The sequence below is a fragment of the Mirounga leonina genome, unplaced genomic scaffold, assembly GCF_011800145.1.
Source record: "Mirounga leonina isolate KUSES-001 unplaced genomic scaffold, KU_Mleo_1.0 Mir_174, whole genome shotgun sequence".
Taxonomy (NCBI): Eukaryota; Metazoa; Chordata; class Mammalia; order Carnivora; family Phocidae; genus Mirounga; species Mirounga leonina.
The window spans coordinates 68619431-68642931 of record NW_023270451.1 but is presented as its reverse complement, the minus strand read 5'-3'; the positions used below and the strand labels follow the sequence as shown (position 1 = coordinate 68642931).

At 48.4% G+C, this 23501-nt stretch overlaps 1 long non-coding RNA gene across 3 annotated transcripts; it reads left to right on the top strand.

Moving 5' to 3' along the window:
* The first annotated feature begins 165 nt into the window (after positions 1-165).
* Positions 166-22237, top strand: LOC118021081. 3 transcript variants are annotated; one of them, XR_004682092.1, is made up of 3 exons: positions 166-1132; positions 5216-5331; positions 21694-22237. It is a non-coding gene; the product is annotated as an uncharacterized LOC118021081 (long non-coding RNA). The 3 variants fall into 3 exon arrangements; XR_004682093.1 differs by lacking the exon at positions 21694-22237 and adding an exon at positions 10528-11204 and having other exon boundaries at positions 166-686; XR_004682091.1 differs by lacking the exon at positions 21694-22237 and adding an exon at positions 10528-11204.
* Positions 22238-23501: the final 1264 nt, after the last annotated feature.

The window sequence follows — 23501 nt, the reverse complement described above, 5'->3', positions numbered from 1 at the left end:
AAATAATTGGGATGCCTGGGTGGCTCAGTCGGTTAAGCGGCTGCCTTAAGCTCGGGTCGTGATCCCAGGGTCCTGGGATCGAGCCCTGCATTGGGCTCCCTGCTCCACGGGAAGCCTGCTTCTCCCTCTTCCACTCCCCCTGCTTGTCGCTGTGTCTCTCTCTGTCAAATAAATAAACAAAATCTTAAAAAAAAAAATTTAAAAAAAAATCATCTGCTGGCAAATAGAACTGCCAACTCCTCCCTCTCTACTTCGCAGGTGAGAACCTTCTTTTGCAGTCTTGGTCCAGCATCAGGGTGAGTGGCAGTATCCTGGAGACTCCCTAGTTTGGCCAGTCCTCCCTGCCCTCGGACTCTCCTTTTCCTGTTTTTCTCCACTAGGTTAGGATCCTACGTATGGTTTTAACAAAGGTTGCACTTCCCATCCAAGGAGGCTTTGTTTTTACAGAGGGGAAAGACTGAAGTTCAAGAGCCGTTAAAAACAAGCGCCCTCATACAGCTACAATGTGGCAGGGCTGCCGCCAGACCCCTACTTCGCAGCCTTCTGATCCTTCCATTCTGATACAGCTGGGAATATCTTTCAGCGCCGTGATTCTGGGAGCTTCCTTTTCCCAGCACAAAGCTGAGATCTGCGTCTCAGCTGAACGGACTCGCTTGCAACTGCTCACGGGACACTGGTATCCAGAAGTGAGTCTTTCACCTGGCTCTTTGTAAATTGTAGCCAACTTTAACAGACTTAGCAGGGGCAACATGCTCTTTGGGGGCTTTCCTCTTTTACCCCTCAAACCCTCACACCCGTTGTGGCTGCCTCAGAGCCAGCTTGTAAACCCCTTCCACCCTGTTCTGTCTTAGCGACAAAAAACGGCTGCATGTACAGCTTTACCAACAGCAAAAGTACAAACACTTCCTCCTCAGTTTTCCTTGCTATTTATAGTTTTAGTCCTACGCTGGGTTTTCTTTGGCTTTAACTAGCTGTTATCTAGGTCAGCTGACCCGTGCCCTCCGATGTGAATCCTGCAGCTTTAATTAGAGACCGCTCATTCCATCTTTGTCCCATGCTCTCTTTTCTCGCATTGCTTCTTGGCCGAAGTGTTGCTGGAGATTACTGTTTTCTTTCTACAGTGCTGCTCTGCGTGAGTTGACAGAAGCCAACTAGGAAGGGAGGGAAAGGGGGGAACCAAGTCTGTATGAAGGTCTCTGGGGAGGAGGGGTAGGCCAGGGAGACTTGGTGGTTTATTCAGATTATCCAACGATTCAGGCCATTTTAATAGTACACTTTTCAGCTTTTTTTTTTTTTTAAGATTTTATTTATTTATTTGACAGAGAGAGAGACAGCGAGAGCAGGAACACAAGCAGGGCGAGTGGGAGAGGGAGAAGCAGGTTCCCGCTGAGCAGGGAGCCCGGTGTGGGGCTCGATCCCAGGACCCTGGGATCACGACCTGAGCTAAAGGCAGACGCCCAACAACTGAGCCACCCAGGCGCCCCACTTTTCAGCTTTCTGTCCTCACTATCGCAGTAGGTAGATATGGGGGAGAAAAATGGGCTGTTTTCCACAGTAGGTCAGTAGCAACCCTCAAGAGAATGCAAGTAGGAATATAAAACACCTGACCAGGAAGGAATTCCAGGTTCACCTCCAGGACCCTCACAGTTCTCATGAGGAAACCAAGGTTCCCAGAGACCAAAGAATCACTTTTAGCTTCCATGGCCATTTCCTAGCGAGTCTTATCCAGCCTAACTAGAACCAAGGCAGAAGAAGGAAACGCACATGTGGGTGACTCCGTGGCGGGGTGGGTTGCAAGCCATTTTGAGGTGATGGTGAAGCAAAGCCTGCAGCGGGAGCCTGCCTTTCTAGTGCGACCTGAACCAGGGGACAGGAACAGTCTTGAACAGGAGAAGCCCTGAAAGCTGAATTTACTACGGCTGCATGTAGGTCTTGTTCCAAGTCAGCCCTATGGGTACGTACTATTCTAAACACTACATATTTTAACCTCCCGCAAGCCTCACAGCAAGGGAGGGAGACACAATTACTATCTCCGTGTTACAAGCGAGGAAATGAAAGCACAAGTTCATTGCTGTCCTAACACTCTGCCTCCGAACCAAGAATATAGTTCAAAAGAGGAAGAGTGATCTACAGGAAGACATCCACGACATGGTTGCTTCTAAGAAGAAGAAGCTGAACATGAGCTAAACATCTAACCGTTGAAGAGTGATTAGCTCCACAGAGTACAGATCAGTGGAATACAATTCGAACTATTAAAACGATCACTGTAATAAACCAGTTGTGGTGTGGAAAGTCGTTCGTGACATAACGTGGGGAATGGTGCAAGGCTATGTACCTGTCTCTGCTGTGGTTTAGATAGCCATGCCTAGAAGAGAACTTGGGAGAATGGAAAGGTAATGTATTCAAATGGGACACGTGATGTCCTTTGGATTTTTTTTTTTTTTGATCATCACACTACTGCTTGTGCAATGAATGAAAAAATTTTCTCCTTCATCTTTGTAATTCTATAACCAGTTGTTGGTGGCCTAGCAAAGATTTCTGATAACTTTATGTTCTCTCCACCCCCCAGTTATCTAAGATTTCCTACTTTATTGTTCCTCCTGTTTTGTAGGCCTTTGATATAAAGTAGGTGAGAAACGATAGAAGGAATAATAAGTGACCGTGTTCAGATAAAATAATAATAAAGCTTTATCTTGAAAGTTGCCAAGTAAGTTATTACCTAGTTCTGGTACATATTTGATATGCAAACAAATATATAGAAAACACTACTTGTAGCTTACTAGCTCATACCGCATATCCCTTTTCACAGTTGTTTTTTTAAGATTTTATTTGTCAGAGAGAGAGAGAGCACAAGCAGGGGGAGCGGCAGGCAGAGGGAGAAGCAGGCTCTGCTGAGCAAGGAGCCTGATGCAGGACTCGATCCCAGGACCCTGGGATCACAACCTGAGCCGAAGGCAGACACTTAACCGACTGAGCCACCCAGGCGTCCCTTTTTTCACAGTTTATAGACCAGACAGGAAGGTTACCTGTTCTAAATCATATGGGAAGGTGTGAATGCAAGCTGGTGCAGCCACTCTGGAAAACAGTATGGAGGTTCCTCAAAAAGTTGCAAATAGAGCTACCCTACGACCCAGCAATTGTACTACTGGGTATTTACCCCAAAGATACAAATATCGTGATCCAAAGGGGCACGTGCACCCCAATGTTTATAGCAGCAATGTCCACAATAGCCAAACTGTGGAAAGAGCCCAGATGTCCATCAACAGATGGATGGATAAAGAAGATGTGGTATATATATATATAAAATGGAAGCCATCAAAAAATGAAATCTTACCATTTGCAACAATGTGGATGGAACTAGAGGGTATTATGCTGAGTGAAATAAGTCAATCAGAGAAAGACAATCATATGATCTCACTGATATGTGGAATTTGAGAAACAAGGCAGAGGATCATAGGGGAAGAGAGGAAAAAATGAAACAAGATGAAAGCAGAGAGGGAGACAAACTATAAGAGACTCTTAATCTCAGGAAACAAACTGAGGGTTTCTGGAGTGGTGGGGGGTGGGAGGCATGGGTGGCTGGGTGATAGACACTGGGGCAGGTATGTGCTATGGTCAGCGCTGTGAATTGTGTAAGACTGTTGAATCACAGACCTGTACCTCTGAAACAAATAATACATTATATGTTAATTTAAAAAAAAATCAAAAATAAATAAATCATACAGGAAGGGATATAGAGAGTGCTCTGCCTTCCTTCCCTTCCTTCCATTCACCTTCAATCTACCTTCACTCCACTGTGGAATCTAGTTAATCCTTTTCTGAGCTGAGTTTCTTCTTAGCTGTTAGAAAAGGAATAGCTACAGGGGCGCCTGGGTGGCTCAGATGGTTAAGCGTCTGCCTTCGGCTCAGGTCATGATCCCAGGGCCCTGGGATCGAGCCCTGCATTGGGCTCCCTGCTCAGTGGGAAGCCTGCTTCTCCCTCTCCCACTCCCCCTGCTTGTGTTCCCTCTCTTGCTGTGTCTCTCTCTGTCAAATAAATAAATAAAATCTTTAAAAAAAAAAAAAAGGAATGGCTACACACCCATATGCACTGCAGCATTATTCACAATAGCCAGAGGTGGAAGCAAACTAAATGTCCATGGACAGATGAATGAATAAAGAAAATGTGGTATCTGCATACAATGGAATAGTATTCAGCCATTTAGGGAAAAAAAAAAAAAGGAAATCCTGTCAGACACTTAAACATGGATGAAACTTGAGGGCATTTTGCCGAGCGAAATAAGCCAGTTACAAAAAGACAAAAACTGTACGATTCCACTTCTCTCTAAAGGAGTCAAGACTCACAAAAACAGAAAGTAGAATGTGATCACCAGGTGCTGGGAGAAGGGGGAAATGGGGAGCTCAGTGGGTATAGAGTTTCAGTTCTGCAAGACAGAAAAGTTCTAGAGATCTATGCACAACGATATGCGTGTAGTTAACGGTACTTGCCGTACTCTCAAAAATGGTATGTTTTAGATGTGTTTTTATCACATCAAGAAGAAAAGAAATGGCCACTTTCGCAGAACCAAACCACCACTTGAATTCTGTCCTTTTAATCCTTCCCATCGAGGTGTGGGCAGCATCGTCCATCATCCCTTTTCCTTCCGTTGACATGTCTGGGTACATCTTTGCTCAGATCCTCCAGCTGTGCCCTGGTCTTGGTCTTCCATGAAGAGTCCTCCTCTAATAGGGGAAGAAAATAGATGTGAAACCTTTCTTCTGTAGATCTAAGGAAATTATCTGTCAAGTGAAAGGCAACTTATCAGATATTAAGTGACGAGAAAATCTCCCTTCCTTAACCACCGTGCCGCGGCCGGAAGAGCGGAAGCCCCTGTAGGCTACTTTGAGGGTCAAGAGGAGGTGGGTGGCCTCAGTCCTGAGCAGTAATGCAGCAGTACCCTCCATAGCCGCTAGGTGGCGCCCCTGCCCCACACCTGATTTCCGGCAGGCTTTCTGACTTCTAGCAGGAATTGCGGAGACCAGACAAACCTGGCCTCGCCACTTTGTATTCATCACTAACAGATCCACCGCGGCAGACGTGACAGCTCTTCCTTTCTCACGTGGCTTATTCTCATTTTCAGCATCGTTCTTACGCCGTCCTTACTTCGCAACAGGTCTTGTCTCTTAACCAAACTGATGTTCCTTAAAGGCTGAAGCTGCCTTGCTTCTTCCACAGGCTTGGGCTGAGATGGGAGAAGAGGTGGCCAGAGAGCGCAAGACAGTGGGTAGGAAGAAGAGAGAAATGGAAAGAATGGATGTTTACTGAGGAGCCGGAGAAGGAGAAAACTTAAGGTAGGTTTAGGACCCTGTGTGCAGAAATAGAGGCAAGAGCAGGAGGGACGAGAAGCAGATTTGAGTGGCAGTTCGGCTGCAAGAGGAAACCCAGGGGGCGAGAAGCTCTTGGCAGTTACAGCAGCACTCATGCGGGGGTCCTCCTGAGGTGTCATCCTCGTGCCAGTCTCAGCACCAGCACTTGGAGCTGGGTCGCCCCAGGGTCAACCCACAGAGCCACTAATGAAGCTTTGCGGACATGTTCATAGGGGCACGGGCCTGAACGGTGTGTCATCACGGCCACAGTACAGCCCGGACCCAGCAGATGACCCTTTTCTTGTGAGGATTCCAAAGCCTGTGACTAATACTAATTAACCCTGACTCATTGTAACACTGAGCACAAAGAGGTCATTGTCTCCACTGAATCCAGTGGGGAAACTGACGTGTGGAGTGGGGAAGCAGCTTTGCTCCCTTAGTGGCACCAGGCCACGAGTTTATCACAGCCCAGCTCAAATGCCCTTGAAGCTGCCCTTGATAATCAGGAGCAAACACTTCCTTTTTTTTTTTTTTTTTTTAAGATTTTATTTATTTGACAGAGAGAGACACAGCAGGAGAGGGAACACAAGCAGGGGGAGTGGGAGAGGGAGAAGCAGGCTTCCTGCCGAGCAGGGAGCCGGATGCGGGGCTCGATCCCGGGACCCTGAGATCATGACCTGAGCTGAAGGCAGACGCTTAACGACTGAGCCACCCAGGCGCCCCCATCGTACTCCTTTTTCTTTTTAATCCCTCAGTGTTTTTTGTTTTTTTGTTTTTTTAAAGATTTTATTTATTTATTTGAGAGAGAGAGAGAGAATGAGAGAGAGAACATGAGAGGGGGGAGGGTCAGAGGGAGAAGCAGACTCCCAAGGAGCAGGGAGCCGGATGCGGGCCTCCAGCCCAGGACCCTGGGACCATGACCTGAGCCAAAGGCAGACGCTTAACCATCTGAGCCACCCAGGCGCCCCAGGAGCAAACACTTCAATGGGCTGTCCAGATGAGGAGAGTGGGGACCTTTCCTCAGTGCTGTTTCCACGTGTGCTAGACCACAGAACTAGAAACTTCCAGTTGCAAAGACTCCTTGGCCCAACGCCCCTCCACCCCCTGATAGTGAGCAATCCGAAGGCCAGAGTGACAGTCAAGACCACGCCGTGGGTGTTGTGAGCGGGCCAGGCCTAGAATCCTGACGTTCTGCGTGCAGGCCCCCTGTACAGCCCCCAGGGCAGCAGAAGAGAGGCAGGATTGTACGAGTTACACGCATGGGCTTCAGCTCGGCAGCCTGGGTTCAAATTCTGGTTTCACTGGTTACCAGCTGTGTGCTTCCAAGCCAGCTACTCTGTGCCCCAGTTGCTCCATCTATAAAATGAGGCTTGTGCTGGTCGCTACGTCACAGGGATGTTTTGAGAAGCAGAGTAGATACGCAAAGTGCTCAGTAAATAGTAGGGATTTTTAAAAATATATTATTTAAATAAGGCAGGTACCACACTCCTTAGCTGCACACCCGACCACTCAGCTACCCTACTGGCTTCAACCCAATCGTCCCTCTGGCCGTTTCTCCAGTTTGCCTGGTCTTCTGGGTCTCCTGAGGGAAGGGAGCACTGAAAGAGCAGGTGTTGGGCTCAGGAGAAAGAGACACACCAGAATTTCTGCACATTAGTCTTGCTCTGGGGAGGCTCTTTCCACCCAGCAGCCTCTGTGACATCATCTGACAACGCAGGTGCTGCTGGCTCAGCTCCAAGCCCAGTTCTAGAAGCAAAAAGAAGAATCTTGGGCAACAAGATACAGACCAAGATAACCGCATTCCTGCCAATCTCCTTGGGCCCTGGCTCCAGGCCTGGCAAGCCCACCCTCAGAAGGTGGGGGTATAATGATGACAGGAAAGCTAATTACTGTCATCACCCTGCTGGGTTGAGAATACTGGCTTGTTTGTCCAGCATGGCTTACCTGAGTCATCCATCCTGTAGCCTAGAGCCACCTGGGCCTGGACCTGGACCAGCAGGCTGCCAGGAGTCTGGAACAGCTTCTCCCTGCCGAAGCTGGCAAGTGCCCACACTTCCTCCTTGTTCTCCCCTCAGAGAGCAAGTCGAGGCACTTGGGCTCTGGAGACACAGCTCCAAACTGCGCGAGGAGCCTGGCCCAGGGCTCCTTCTGGGGTGAGCGGAACCAGAGGGGAGGCCTCACAGCCTCCGGAAAAGCACCTCCACGGGTCAGAGATGAAGCCAGGAGTTAGAGAACTGCCCGGGCAGCAGCTTCCTTGCCGCCTCCATGCCCCCCCACCCCCATCAGCCTCACCGCTGAGGGGCCCCCTGTGCCCCGCTCAGGGGGTCCCCCCCGCACTCCCCAGGCCAGCCCTGCAGGCCAGCAAGCCATCTAGGCTCAACTCCCACTAGCTCAACCTGGGCTTTGTTCCAAAGTAAAACGAAGAAGAAAATAGGTGCTCTCTTTCACAAAAATATTTTAAAGCTGGAACTGGGAAATACTTTTTCAAAAAGTATCAAAAATTAAGAACGTGAGTCCCCTACTCCCTGTCTGACTCACGGAGTAAGGGAACCAAGAAGGTTGGGACAGAGAAGAGATGTGGGCCCCTTCCCTTGGGCCTGAGGAAGAAGTTTACAGCCTTGAGGTGATTTCCACGGTAAGGACCAGCTGTGGCGCCCCTGGTAAGGGGAACCCGAGAAGGCCAGATGGGGACACCTGTGGGTGGGACAGCACACACAGGAAGCAGGGTTTTAAGGCAACAATCCCAGAGGCCTTGGCGCGTGGCTCTCTCCTCCAAGAAAAAGAGCAAAAGAGCCCCATAAAACAAAGCACAGGCCCAGAGGCCAGCTTCCCCCACCCCGGGGAAGGGGGGACCTGAGTGGTGGGGTTACCTCAGGCCCCGCCTCTCCACAGCTGTGGCTACCGCTCGGCTCCCTCTCTCCCTGCAGCTCCCCAAGTAATTGGGGGTTTGGCAGGAGTACCTCCTGCGGTGCAATCTGTTCCCCATTAAAGCCTCAGCAGTCCTGGTGCCACCCATCGCCCCTCAGGCTTTCTAGTTTGGCAGGACGGGAGGCTGATGACAGATTATCCCCGGAGGGAAGGGAGAGGCAAGTCAGGAGGGTGGAGGAAGACCCAGTTCTGGCCCTGCTCACTAGAACATGACCTCAGTGTCGTCACCGCGGGCTTTCGGGTGAACCTGCCCGCCGAGGCTGACTCCCGGCCCTGACCACTTCGACGGCCTCCTAAAGGATATTGGGGCTCCTGGTCGTGGGCTTCACCTCACAGGGCTCAGCCAGGCGCCGTCCCAGCTCCCAGCGCTCTGGACCCTGTGACTCCAGAAAACTCTTCCTCATCACCGCATATTCTGAGGGAAAATTTGGGACGTGTGATCCAACAAGGAGGACTGAGTGCTTAAAAATACGGCAGTTTAGAACTGCCCTGGGAGACATGAGACACATAATCTGTGTGTGCCTGGGGCTGTGCAGGCCCGAAGTACTGTGGTTCAGGGGACGACAGGGCCGCAGTGGGGAGCCTGGCCATCCCAGTGGCCCCAGCACTGCGTCACCCTGGAGACCTGGGCCTAATCAGTCTCCATTTCAGTCTGTCCAACGGGGTAGTAATAAGTATCTAACTTGTTCAGAACTTCCTGATGATGCCAAGAAGCCTCTGGGAAAATTTGGAAGTGTCTGTCTGTCTCTGTCTCTGCCTCTCTCACAACCCCCGCCCCCCAACAGGAGCTGCAAGGAGTTACAGAAGGACTTGATTTGGGGGTGAGAGGTGCTACCACAAGGACGGGGGTGGGGTGCAGGCAGCAGCTGGTTGGTGTCTAAGTCGAGAACAGGGAAACAGCAGAAGTGAGAGATGACAGTGGAAAATCAAGGACCAAGGAAAAAACCCTGAGAAGTCAGGCTGAGAAGTTCAGGGGCTGTGGTTTGGAAGAAGGAGGGGTATCAGATGCTGCCCTGGGCAGAGGAATGTGCTTTCCCTCAGCAGCTGAGGTTTCCCCTTCTGAGATGCGTGCAGACCTGACATCAGTGCCCAGCCTGCCCACTGAGGAAAAGGATGTTTGGGCACTGGGCTGGGCCCCGTCTCCGAGCACTACCTGCTAAGCCAGAAACAAACAGCAGAACCCTCAGACTGCTGGGCGCTGATGTCATAGCTGCCACTCGCTCTGCAGGACAGTAAGTGGGCAAGTAAGACAATCCTTTGAGAATTCTGATTTTTTTTTTTTAATATTTTATATATTTTTATTTTTAAAGATTTTATTTATTTGAGAGAGAGAGAGAGCACGAGTCAGGGCAGGGGCAGAGGGAGAAGCAGACTCACCGCCGAGCAGGGAGCCCGATGTGGGGCTCGATCCCAGGACTCCGGGATCATGACTCGAGCTTAACCGACTGAGCCACCCAGGCACCACTTAAGATTTTATTTTTAAGTAATCTCTACACCCAATGTGAGGCCTGAACCCACAGCCCTGATATCAGGAGTCACATGTTCCACCGACTGAGCCCACCAGGTGCCCTGAGAATTTTGATTTCTGCCCCTTTGACTGCCCAGGTGGGAAATTAGTGCCACCCAGGGTCCCCAGGTCTCTCAGGGAGTCCCAAGAGGGTGCTTCATGTGCATCCTCAAGCCAGTCTGTCATGGGGCAGCCAGCCTACATCAGGTTCCGTGTCTCTGGCTTCAGCTCCCGCTGGCTGACCGCACATACCTCTAAGCCACTTGAGGGAGCCCAAACTGCCATGCTTCTGGGTGCCCCGAGAAGTCGGGCTCTCTGTCTGTGTGGGGATAATGTCCCTCACCCCGATTCAGTGCCAAGCATTGTCAGTGTGACCCAAAGCTGCAGGGCATGGTCCAAGTCTCCCAAAGCCATTCGTGAACAATTTGGTTAATCTTCTGGCCCTTGTCCTCAAACCACAGGGGTGGGAACCAAGACCAAGGATCTGCTGGGCAAGAGACCTCTTCCTCTCCACAGTCCTCTGCCCTTGTCCCTCAGCCCCCTAAGGCCAACTTAGCTTCTGGGAGTCAGGACACATCCAACATCTCCATTTCAGAAAAAAGCCCTTCCTTTCTATTTCCATATCTACAGTACCGATTTTAGGGCTTTTTCCCCCTGAAACAAAGGAACTGGGTGACCTTGAGGCATACTGAAGTTTTGTACAGGAACAGCTTTCTAATGAGAAGCTGATTTTGACTGTTCCCCAGGGCTTTGAGAATCTTAGGCCTGAGATTCTTCGGCGCACACAACGTTACATAAGGCTGTGAGAAATGAAGAAGAGGAAGCATGCGACTGAGCCCTGAAAAATGTGAAATCATGGGTCAGCTGACTTTCAGCTCTTAGAACTTCTCAGCTACTTCATCTGCTCCACGTTCCTGTATTCCCAGGGCTCAGCTCCATGCCTGACCCAGACAAAGTGCTTGGGAAGCATGTGCTTCGTACGCGAGCCAGCAGCCATTGGTGGTTGCTGCAGGAGTCTGGAGGCTGAGCTCTCTTTGTCTTGCCAAGTGGACAGCGTGCAGATGAGGGCTTTCGTTGCGGTCCCTTGAAGAGCCTGCTTTGACAGGGGTCTGGAAGGCATGCTCTGCCCTCCCCACCTTGATGAGAAGAGGGCAGAGCAGGTGGGAGGTGGAGGGGGAAGTTAGCACAGGGCAAGAAAGGGGAAATGTGGGGCTATGTTTAGGCTGAGAAATGAAGAGGGGCCGGGTGCCCCTGCCGGCGTGTGGTCTGACTTGTAACACGGCACACACCTACGTAGTTCCTCTCTAGCTCGTCTGGTGTCCTCAGCATGGGGTAGGTGCAGGAGAGAGCTTCTGGGCAAGTACTTGGGTTTAGCTTTTGTTGTTGTTGTTGTTTTTAAGATTTTTTTAAAGTAATCTCTACACCCAATGTGGGGCTCGAACTCACAACCCTGAGATCAAGAGTCGCGTGCTCCACCGACTGAGCCGGCCAAGTGCCCCATTTAGTTTTTATTAAAATAAAGGTAACTAACCTAGCAAAGAGCTTTATCATTCGCAAAACTCTCAGAAGTGCATCATCTCACTGACCCTACAACAACTCCATAGAATTAGGTAAATGGACATTAGCGTCCTTTCACAGAAGAGAAAAGTGAGAATTGCAGAGTCAGTAAATGGCATAAGGACCTGGGCGTATCCAACTCAGGACCCTGGACTCTTTCTACTATAGTTTATTTTTTATTGATTGCATCACTACTATTAAAACACTATAACAGGGGGGCGCCTGGGTGGCTCAGTCGTTAAGCATCTGCCTTTGGCTCAGGTCATGATCCCAGGGTCCTGGGATCAAGCCCCATAAGCGGGCTCCCTGCTTGGCGGGAAGCCTGCTTCTCCCTCTCCCGCTCCCCCGCTTGTGTTCCCTCTCTCTGTGTGTCTCTCTCTGTCAAATAAATAAAATCTCTTTAAAAAAAACAAAACAAAACCACTACAACAGGAAATTAAAGAAAAAGGTAGTTTCAAAGGCACCTTATAAAATGTAAAGCTTTATGTATACACAAAATATTTTTTTTTAATTGTGATACAGCATATGGTCAGGGTTACTGTGGGCCCACCCCATGAAGTCTTTCTAGCAGAGCATGGGCCGCTAGCATGGTGAACAACCTGCCCAACTGTACATGGTGAATCTTTGAGGTATGGGGCAAGGTAACAACAGATTTGAGGTCACAAAACCTGGGGTCTAGTTCCAGTTCTGCCCCTATTAGCTTTGTAGCATTAAGCACGTCATTTTACCTCTCTGAACTTCGATTTCTGCATCCATGAAACTTAAATATTAATTGTGCTATTACCTTTACCACAGCATTATGAAGTTTAAGTGAAGTAAGATACTATATGTTATTTTACAGATGAAGAAAGACTTGTAATGTGTGTGTGTGTGATCTATAAACTATAACTGGTTTTTGCCTTTTGTTCTTATTTTCTTTTGGGGGGGGATGTTAACAATGGGCACATTTCCCTTAGTTTTCTAGTATAGTGGACCAGTCATTACCCACCTAGCACCCATTTCCCTTCTTCCTTTTCCTTCCCAAAGGGCCCTGCTTTTCTTGGGTCCAGGGGTAGGCTTGTGTATCTACCTCCCAGCACTGGAAGGTAAGGACGCTGCAGCCTCATATCTAATGAGGGTGTATATACCCCATGGGCAGAGATGAATGTGCAGCCCTTACCAGCTTTGGGACTGTGATTTTGCAGGGTAGATAACAGAGGATCTGCATAGTCTGGGCTTTGCTTGCCCTTCATTCAACAAAGAATGACAAACAGGGTTTGGGTGTGAGCTCATAGAAAGGAAAAGAAAGGAACATATTTGAGGGGGTGTCAAGAATTTTAATCTGACCACAGTTAACTTTGAGATACTCATTTGAAATCCATGGAAAGACATCTCGAAAGCAGTTAAGACCATGGAGTTCATCCTTCTGTTCTCTTTATTTTCTATAGATTCGAATTTTTCCATAATAAAAGGAAAAAAGAAAGAAAAGAAGAGAAAAAAGAAAAATGAAAAGGAAAGGAAAGAAAGAATTATGGTATATGAGCCTGGAACCCCAGGAAGAGGCTGGGTTCGAGGTATAAACTTGGAGGCGGTCTGAGTACACTTGGGGTTAAAGTCATGGGCCTGGACGAAGACCAAGGTCCCCTGAGAGAATCAAAGAACTAATCTCTGGGAACCCTGATATTTAAAAGCCAAGAAGATGAGAGGTAGAGGGATATAGGACATGAAAGGATGTGTCCTGAAAGACAGGTGATGAAGCATTTTTAAGGAGGGGATGATCAACGGCGTCCTTTGACTAAGATGAGGGCTGGGGATTGACAGTGACCTTGGTAAGCTGGTGGCTGTGGTTTCAGTGCAGTAGTGGGAGCAAAGTCTGGATCGGATGGGGGTGAAGAGACCAATGGGTGTGTGTGTGTGTGTGAAATGAAGAAGACAGACACAGATAACACCATTGATGGGCTTCTGCTCTGAAGAGAATGGGAGTGGTAGGTAGGAGAGCACTTTGCTTGTTTGTGTTGCAAGAGAAAAGATATTACTGGGTGTCTTTATGCTGATGGGAATGATGGGGGGCGGGGGGGCAAACATGATGAGCAGTGCTGATAAGAGAGAGAGGGTTAATTGCAGGGGCAACGTAAGTAGGGAAGAGTATCCAGGCAGAGAAGAGCCAGAGAGGGAGACAGTCTCTCTCCCTTCGCACAGCTCACGTCTGTGTATGAGCCCGGGATCACCAGGGCCCTTTGCAGCCAGTCTGAGCATGAAGTCTGTGCTAAACATGATGGAATGAATAGACAGAAAGAACCTAAATTTTCTGACACTGTGGGGTCGCTGGACCACTAACCTACTGTAGCCTGTCCTGCCCCTGGACTTGCTCTTACGGGAGATAATAAACTCTCTCATTGTGTAAGCCTGTTCAAGTCAGGCAGTGGTAGTTGCTTTTAACTTAATTGTTAAATAATTTTACTTTCAGAAATTTTCAAGAATAGTAAAGAAAACACACGTAAACTTTACCTAGAGTCCCCAGCTTCTAACACTTTGCCATGTTTGTTTTCTTTTAATCTTTTTTAAAAAGATTTGTTTACTTATTTGAGAGAGACAGAGGAAGAGAGAGCAAAAGTGGGGTGGGTAGAGGGAGAAGGAGAGAGAATCTCAAGCAGACTCCCTGCTGAGTGTGGAGCCCAACCCGGCGCTCAGTCTCATGACCCTGAGATCATGACCGGAGCTGAAACCAAGAGTGGGATGCTTAACCTACTGAGCCACCCAGGTGTCCCTGCTGCTTTTGTTTTCTAATCTTCCCTTTATACACACAAAACCTTTTTTTTTCCTGATCCATTGAGAGTAGACTACATGTCTCATGTCCCTTTATTATCTATACTCCTTCAGTGCATTTCTTAAGAACAAGGATAGCCTCTTACGCAATCACAGTCCAGTTATCAAATCCAGGAGAGTATACTGATACAATAATTTTATTTAATCCACAGTCCATATTCTAATTTTGTCCACAGTCTCAATGCTATTTGTTTTTCCCAGCACAGGATCTAATCCAGAATGACATATTACATTTCATTGCCATCACTATTCAGTCTCCTTTAATCTGTAACCATTTCTCAGCCTTTTGGTATTTTTTTGTTTTTTTGTTTTTTTAAGATCTTTATTTATTTATTTGACAGACAGAGACACAGCGAGAGAGGGAACACAAGCAGGGGGAGCAGGAGAGGGAGAAGCAGGCTCCTGGCTGAGCAGAGAGCCGGATGCGGGGCTCAATCCCAGGACCCTGAGATCATGACCTGAGCAGAAGGCAGACGCTTAACAACTGAGCCACCCAGGCACCCCTTTTGGTGGTTTTTTTTGTCTTGTTTTGGTCTTTCATGATCTCATGACCCTTTTTAACAGGCCATTTATTCAGTTATTTTACTTTAGAAAATGTTCCTCAACTTGGTTTGTTTGATGTTTCCTCATTTTTAGTTTCAGGTTACACATTTTTTTTCTCAAACTAGATTTTTTTAGATTGATTGATTTATAAGTCATCTCTATACCCAGCATGGGCTTGAACTCACAACCCCGAGATCAAGAGTCACATGGTCTTCTGACTGAGCCAGCCAGGGGCCCCATAGTTCACAAATTTTTGACCTGAATATTACATAAATGACATGTTGTCCTTCTCCCAGATACCACAACGGAAGATACATGGTATCTTTTCACCTCACAGTGAAATGTTAGTTTTGATCCCTTGGTGAGGGAGTTGTCTGGTTTCTGTACCGTATGGTTATTATTAACCCTTTTGTAATTAATAAGTAATTTGTGGGGACATAGTTTGAGACTGCATAAAAATCCTGTTCCTTATGAAGCCCCCCCTCCCCCTGCAATTTAGCATCCACTGATCACTCTTGTCTGAACCAATTTTATTGTGATGGGGCGTGTTTTGGTTTCTTGTGGCCCAAAACCTTCTAACCAACAGATCTTAGAAAATGTTTAGTATGGGGGCGCCTGGGTGGCTCAGTCGTTAAGCGTCTGTCTTCAGCTCAGGTCATGATCCCAGGGTCCTGGGATAGAGCCCTGCATCACGCTCCCTGCTCCACGGGAAGCCTGCTTCTTCCTCTCCCTTGTGTTCCTTCTCTCGCTTTGTCTCTCCCTGCCCAATAAATAAATAAAATCTAAAAAAAAAAAAGAAAGAAAATGTTTGGTATGAAAAATACAACCTTGTCCTTTTGAAGTAAAGAGAAAGGACATGTTTGCACCCTAAGTTGGGCTGGGGGGGGCCAGCCCTCCACATAGGCAGCCGCAGGAAGGTGTCAGTTCCTCGGCAGGCCTGGGACCCTCTGGTGGATAGGACCCTTGCCAAGGTCTTTTCTTTATAAGATTTCTTGCAACTTTTCTTATTCTAGCCCAGACTTTTTGCCCAGCTCTTTGTCTACATTTCTAACAACCTCCTGGATGTTTCCATTTGGATGCCCTGTCATCACCTCAAATTCAATGTGACCAAAAGTCACTTCTTGCCTTCCATCACTGTCATCATAATTATCCCAGTCGCCTGGGCTGGAGCCTCAGAGTCATCTTTGGTGTTTGATGTGTCCTTCTCCCTAGGCACTGTCCGTCCGTCGTCTCCTCCCTGTTGCCTGGTCCCTCCTGCATCTCTCGCAGCCTCGTGCATCTCCTTCCCACCTATACTGCCCTCCCTTGGCCCAGACCCTCTTGGTACCCCATCTAAATTGCTGTCCAGATTGGCTCTGCCCCCAGACCTTGCCCGATCTAACCCATCCTGCACACGCTCATGCCAGATGAATCACTCCAAAATGCGCGTTCACACAGACCCCGCCATTCTAAGAATCTTTCAACGATTCCCCATTACCTATGGAACTGGAGCTTTCCCAGTCTGATTTCAACAACCTTTGTAAATTTACATTCCACAAGAAGAGCCTGCCTAGCCAGGCTAGTCTACGTATAAACTTCCTGAACAAAGCTGCCTCCATGCCCTTCCTCTCTCCCTATCCAGACTGTATCCACCCTTTAAGATTCAGCTTTTCTCCTTAGGCATGCCTGGCTGGCTCAGTTGGGAGAGCATGCAACCTTTGATCATGAGTTCAAGCCCCATGTTGGGTGTAAAGCCTTCTTAAAATTGGAGAAAAAATAAAAGGATGCAGCATTAATCCCAACTTCACATCAGCTCACATGATTCTTTGCTCTGAAATCCTATAGTATCTGCTGCTTATAACACCCACATTTATTTCTTGCTTACTTATTAACTTGCAACGTCTTTGCTCTACCACGGTGATTAAGAATGTGAGCTCTGGGGGCGCCTGGGTGGCTCAGTCAGTTAAGTGTCTGCCTTCAGCTCAGGTCGTGATCTCAGCATCCTGGGATTGAGCCCCGCATCGAGCTCCCTGCTCAGCAGGGAGCCTGCTTCTCCCTCTCCCACTCCCCCTGCTTGTGTTCCTTCTCTTGCTGTGTCTCTCTCTGTCAAATAAATAAATAAAATCTTAAAAAAAAAAAAAGTTGGGAACAATCCCAAATGTCCATCAACAGATGGACAGATAAACCAAATGTGGTGTTACATACACTGGAATACTATTCAGCCTTTAAAAGGCCTGGGATTGGGCGCCTGGGTGGCTCAGATGGTTAAGCATCTGCCTTCGGCTCGGGTCGTGATCTCAGGGTCCTGGGATCGAGTCCCACATCGGGCTCCCTGCTCCTTGGGAGCCTGCTTCTCCCTCTGCCTCTCTCTCTCTGTCTCTCATGAATAAATAAATAAAATCTTTAAAAAAAATAAATAAATAAAAATAAATAAATAAAAGGCCTGGAATTCTCACACCTGCTGTAACATGGATGAACCTTGAAAATATTATGCTAAATGAACGAAGCCAGCCTAAAAGCACAAGTATCATATGATTCGTCTTATATGAGGTACCTAGAATAGTCCAGATCGTAGAGACAGAGAGTAGAATAGAGATTACAAGGGGCTGGGGGCAGGAGAAATGGGCAGTTACTGGGTTAGAGGTTTTGTCTGGGATGATAAAAAAGACTTGGGGAAATGAATGGTGGTGACAGTCGCACAACATTGTGAATGTACTTCATGCCATTAATCGCACACTTAAAAATGGTTAAAATGGTACATTTTATGTTATGTGTATTTTACCACAATTTAAACCCTCCTTCCGGAAAAGTGCTTAGAACAATACTCGGCATACAGTAAGCGCTCAATAGTTGCTGCTACTGTTATCATCTCTCAAATTAGCGTCTTCGCTAAAGCTTTACAGATATTGAAGGCAGAATGTGGCAGTAATTTGGGGATCATTGTGGCTCTAGGCTGGACCACACAGATCTGGAAGCATGATTTGTCAGTGCATCTGGAGTTCACCAGGCTCAAGAGAACCCACTCATATTGACCTGTGCGAGTTAAATTCCCTGGAATTTGATCAACCAGGTCTCCAAACGCCCATTCTCAGAAAGCCTCCTGGAAAACAGACTGTTGTTGAAAGATTCCTTGGAGTGTGGAATCAGGCCAGGGGCCAGGGGATTTCAGCCACTGTTGGTGCTGGGGACTGGCCACTCAGGTTTCCCTCGCCTCTGTGGGGATGGCTTTTGCTGCCTGGCATACTGCTCAGGGCACCCTCTCCCTGGGAACTGTCACCAGGGGTCACACCAACTAGCACTTGCTCTTCAACTTGCTGGTTTCCAAATTGCAGGTGGATTCCTCCATGCCCACACTCGAAGAGGACATCCTGTCCTTAGCCAAGTTACAAAACCATTAATTCACTGATACGCCCTTTTAGTTCTAGATCTGACTGTACGCCTTTGAATGGTTTGGCGGGGTTCCTCAGTCTCTGATGGTGGCATATGACAAACCTACTTCAAGGGGGAATACTTTTACCTCTAGCTGAATGGGTTGATTTTCATTTCTCCAGGAAGTTAACCATCTCTAAGTTCCGAGGGTACACCACGGGCTGCCTACCATCTTCCTTTACTGGTCATAGCTCCTATTATTACTTGGTGTGTCATTTCATTCGTTCATTCATTCAACAAGCTTTACTGAGCAGCTGCTGTGGGTCAGGCATTATGCTAGGCATTGGGGATACAACAGAGGACAAAATGAACGGCTGCCCTCCAGAGTGTACAACTTAGTGGACAGAAGATGACCATAAGGCAGTGAGATTATTTTTGTTTTGAGACTGGTATTTCTGACAAACATGCAGAACTGAGATTTCTAAAGGAGTCCTTTAAAAGGGTCATCACCACAGGAGATGGCCCCCCTTCCCACCCTTCTAACAAGGCTGCCACTGATCGGAAGGTTTTGTTTGGAGGCGCCTGGGTGGCTCAGTCGGTTAAGTGGCTGACTCTTGGTTTTGGCTCAGGTCATGATTGCAGGGTCCTGGGATGGAGCCCCGTGTAGGACTCTGTGCTCAGCGGGGAGTCTGCTTGAGATTCTCTCTCTCTCCCCCTCTGCCCTACCCCTGCTCAAGCTCTCTCTCTCAAATAAATAAATAAGTCTTTTTTTTTTTTTTTTTCTAAAGAGGCTTTGTGTGGTTCGGCTTGGTTTTTCAGCTTTTCATAAGGAATAGCTTTTAGAGCCTTTGGAACATTCTTTGAATAACCTCAGTGGTGGCAAAGCTGTGAGTGATGTGCAGCGGATCTGGCTTTCAGAAATAGTTAGAAGACATTCATTGTGAAGTCTGGCAGATAATTGGTACGATGAAGCTGGGTAATAACACTGTGGGTAGAAAGATAAAAAAATAAGCGTGACTCTCTGGAGACTGCTTCTTGTCATGCTCAAAAACGGTCTCTGGAAGCCACTCCAAAACTGGAAAGCCAAACCACAACAGCATCACCATGTGGCCTTCAGAGGTGAAAAGGACAACACTCCCTCGGAGGTGAAGTTGCAGAGAACGGCTGGGTTGTTGGGCTCCACAACCCATTTATTCCTTGTGAACTGGAGAGCTTCTGGTTTTTATTTTTGTATAAAGTGCAGTCTTATTCATAGTTTTGAACTCCCAGGAGGAGGAGGGGGCCTAAGGCAACATCTTGCCAACCCCCAGTCTGCAGGTCATGATCTCAGGGTCGTGAGATCGAGCCCTGTGTTGGGCTCCGAGCTCAGCATGGAGTGTGCTTGAGATTCTCTCTCTCCTTCTCCCTCTGCCCCTCCCCCTGCTCTCTCTCTCTCTCTCTCACCAACCCCCAGTCTGTGCCAACCACCAAGGACAGTTTAGCCCCACGATGATGGTCCAGCCTCCGGTACCCGCGTCTGGATTCAAACCCCAGCTCTGTCCCTCACTAGCTGTGACCTAGGTCTCTCTCTGCCTCAGTGTCTTCATCTTTAGAATGGGAATAATAATTATGATTACCTTGTAACTGCTGCAAAGGATAGCTGTGAAAATCAAATGAGTTAGGGCATTGGAAGGCCTTGAGAACAGGGCCCGGCACACGGTCAAGCTCAGTAAGTGAGTAACTTTCCCGTGACATTGCCAGTTCTTCAGGAGCAGAGACCAGAGCTGCTCTTTTGTGCCTCACGGTTCCTAGCATGGATCTATCAACATGGTACATCCTTGTTTAGAATATTTGTTTTAGCGGCACCTGGGTGGCTCAGTCGTTAAGCATCTGCCTTCATCTCAGGTCATGATCCCAGGGTCCTGGGATCGAGCCCCGCATCGGGCTCCCTGCTCAGTGGGAAGCCTGCTTCTCCCTCTCCCACTCCCCCCTGCTTGTGTTCCCTCTCTAGCTGTGTCTCTGTCAAATAAATAAATAAAATCTTTAAAAATATATATTTGTTTTATTTAAAAAGCATGTTAAAAATTGTTTTTCATCTGTATTGCTATATATCTAAGATTTTATTGATGTAAAAATCAAATTGTGTGTAAGAAAAATCTCTCTGGATTTAAAAACCTTTTTAAAATTCTAGGATAAAGCACACCCACATATACCTCTAAGAGCTCCATGTCCCAACACACAGATCTGCTGCAACAGATACCAGCCCCTTGCCCACTCCCTTCCTCCGGGTACTTTCATTGTGGTAAAATGTTTCCCCTTGGTTCCCTCTGGTATGAACAAATGAAGACTCAGAGGCCGTTCTCTGCTCTCTGGGAAGCAGGGTGAGCCAAGGCTGGAGTGGGAGCAGGGAACAGAGGGCCCTCAATTTTAAGTACTTGCTTCGGCCCTTCCATGGGGACCATCCTGCCACAATTTAAAACAGGGCCCCTCCTTGGGTGGCTCTGTTGGTTAAGGGTCCGCCACTTCAGCTCAGGTCTTGATCTCAGGGTCATGAGTTCAAGCCCCACGTTGGGCGCCCTGCTGGGTGTGGAGCCTGCTTATAAATAAGTAAATAAATAAAGATTAAATATTAAATAGAACGAAACAGAGTCCTCCTGGTGGCCAGGGCAGGCTCAAAAGGCCCACTGGGACCCAGCTGAGCCAACACGGCAGTGGAGCTGAGCCTGCGGCCTGCCTGCAGGGCTGACGGCTCCAGAGAAGAGTGGATTTGTTTCGGGGTCAAGTGGTAGCTACCTGACACAGTGGAAGCTGCCAGGGGCCATGCCGAAAAGAAGGTCGTGCCTTCCAGAGGGCTGCAAGGCCTCAGAGGCCTCTCCATCACCCAAGAAGGCCTCAGGATCCCTAACCTGCTGGCTTCTTGCTGGCTTAGTTCTATTTTTAGACACCTATGGCAGACTGCATTCTCTCCAGCCCTCGAAAACTCCCAAGCTTACCAGCAGCATTTTCAGCACCTCAGGCCAGCTCTGTTCCCTCCTTAGAACTGACCAGAAAGCAGAAAATGTGAAGGTCAGCGTAAAGGGTAGAAGGTCAAAGGTCCAGCTGCCCGTTGGAGGGGCTAGGTCCGGGCCTGAGGTGATCACCTGCTCTTCAGGCTCCATATGGTCTGCACACCTCCAGGCCCGACTGTACCTAAACAGAAAGGTGGCCACAGTCTCAAAGCCGTCTGCCCCTCACAGGCCTGACTCGAGCTTCCCTCGTAGCCTGAGGCCTTAGAGCCCCTGAATCCCGTCCCTTCCCAGCCCTCCTCAGTTCAGACTCCTTCCTGGTCAGGCGGGTCTCAAAACGTAGGTGGCTTGTTAAAATCACCTGCATGGCTTGTTAAAAATATAGATGCCTGGGCCCCACTTTAAACTCATGAAATCAGAGTCCATGTGGCAGAGCCAGGCGTCTGAATTATTTAAACAAGTGTCCAGGTGATTCTGATTCACGCCAACCTCAGAGTCAATGCCCTGATCAGTCACATTCTCTTTGAAGCTCATTTCCTTGTTGGATTGAAACTGGAAATCCCCAAAGCTCAGATTGGAGCCAGACACCATTTCTGCCCCCTCTAAAAAGTAAAGTTTCTGTTGAAATTATGCAGACACCAGATCTCCAAAATAAAGAATTTCCTATTTGCCTAGGAAATCATGACCCGATCCGACATCGGACGCGTAACCAGCTGAGCCAGCCGGGCGCCCCTGTAAGTCGGCTCTTGAAGGTCCAGTCATCCCACTCAGGACAAAATTCTCTGGAAGGAAAGAGGGACTGTTTCATGCCACGTTTCTCCTTTTCGGAAATAAAAGAGGATTTCCCAGGAGCCCCCCCACCCATAGATTTCCCTCATATTTCATTGGTCAGGACGTCATCCCATACCCCATCCCAAACTGGACACTGGCAAAGGGACTGGGAGCATCATGATTGGCTTAGACGGATTAGGATTCACTCCTGAGATGAGGCGGGGTGGGCACAATCACCTGAACAAAATCGGAGTTCTCTCAGCAAGGCAGAAGGGGAATGGCCTTCAAGGGGGCTGGAAACGGTGTCTGCTGTGAAGTGCTCTGCAGAAAATAAAAGCACAGGGCGCCTGGGTGGCTCAGTCGGTTGAGCAAGCCTTTGGCTCAGGTCATGATCCTGGAGTCCCTGGATCAAGTCCCGCATCAGGCTCCCTGCTCAGCGGGGAGTCTGCTTCTCCCTCTGACCCTCCTCCCTCTCGTGCTCTCTGTCTCTCATTCTCTCTCTCACAAATAAATAAATAAAATCTTAAAAAAAAAAAAGAAAAGAAAAGCACGTGGTAAAGAGTGATGGAGGTGGGGGTGAAGGCAACCGTGTTAGACCAGGAGGTTGGGAAGGCCTCTCTGAGAAGGTGCCATGTCAGTCTGATGCCTGATTGACAGCAAGGAGACCAGGCACAAAGCATTCTGGCAGTAGCACCCCCGGGGGCAGGAATGAGTTGGCCATATTCCAGCATCGGGAAGGTCTCGAGCTGCACTACCTCTAGCCAAACCTGCCCTTAGCTCCTCTCTTTCCTCCTTTCTTCCTCTCTGCCCTCTCTGCCTCAGTCTACCTACTTGGAAAATAAGGCTTAATGACAACCCAGTCACCTCCATGGGTGGACACCAGGCTGGCTGGTCACAAGAGCAGAAATCCCTAGAACAATCATATACCTGAGGCATATGCCTTCTTTGTAGCCTCCTCTTCTTCAGACTGTAAATTCTTCCCCAGCAGGAAAGCGCAAAGCTCCATGGTACTTGCTCGCCAGGACACCTGGACGGGCTTCCATCTGGAGTTTTCCCATCCCTCTGGGTACTTTGAGAAACGGGTGCCTGGTCCTCCGGGGAAGGTAGGTTTCACCTGTCAGCTGTCCACACCTCTTGCCATCTCATTCCCATCACTTCTGTCTGGGCAGGGAGGCAGGGGGAGGGTAGGGAGCAGACCCTGGTCTCTCAGGAGAACTCAGGAGTATGTGTCCAACATCAAGGAAGAGGCATGGCCTCAATAAATGTTAGGCTGGAAAGTCGTCTGTCCCCCTGCTTCACCTATCATTTTTCTTTTTTCACTTAAAAATATTTCTTGAGAGGGCGCCTGGGTGGCTCAGTCATTAGGCGTCTGCCTTCGGCTCAGGTTATGATCCCAGGATTCTGGGATCGAGAAACGCATCGGGCTCCCTGCTCGGCAGGAAGCCTGCTTCTCCCTCTCTCCCTCCCCCTGCTTGTGTTCCCTTTCTCACTGTGTCTCTCTCTGTCAAATAAATAAATAAGATCTTTTTTTTTTTAAAGATTTTATTTATTTATTTGAGAGAGAGAGAATGAGAGAGAGCACATGAGAGGGGGGAGGGTCAGAGGGAGAAGCAGACTCCCTGCCAAGCAGGGAGCCCGATGCGGGACTCGATCCCGGGACTCCAGGATCATGACCTGAGCCGAAGGCAGTGGCTTTAACCAACTGAGCCACC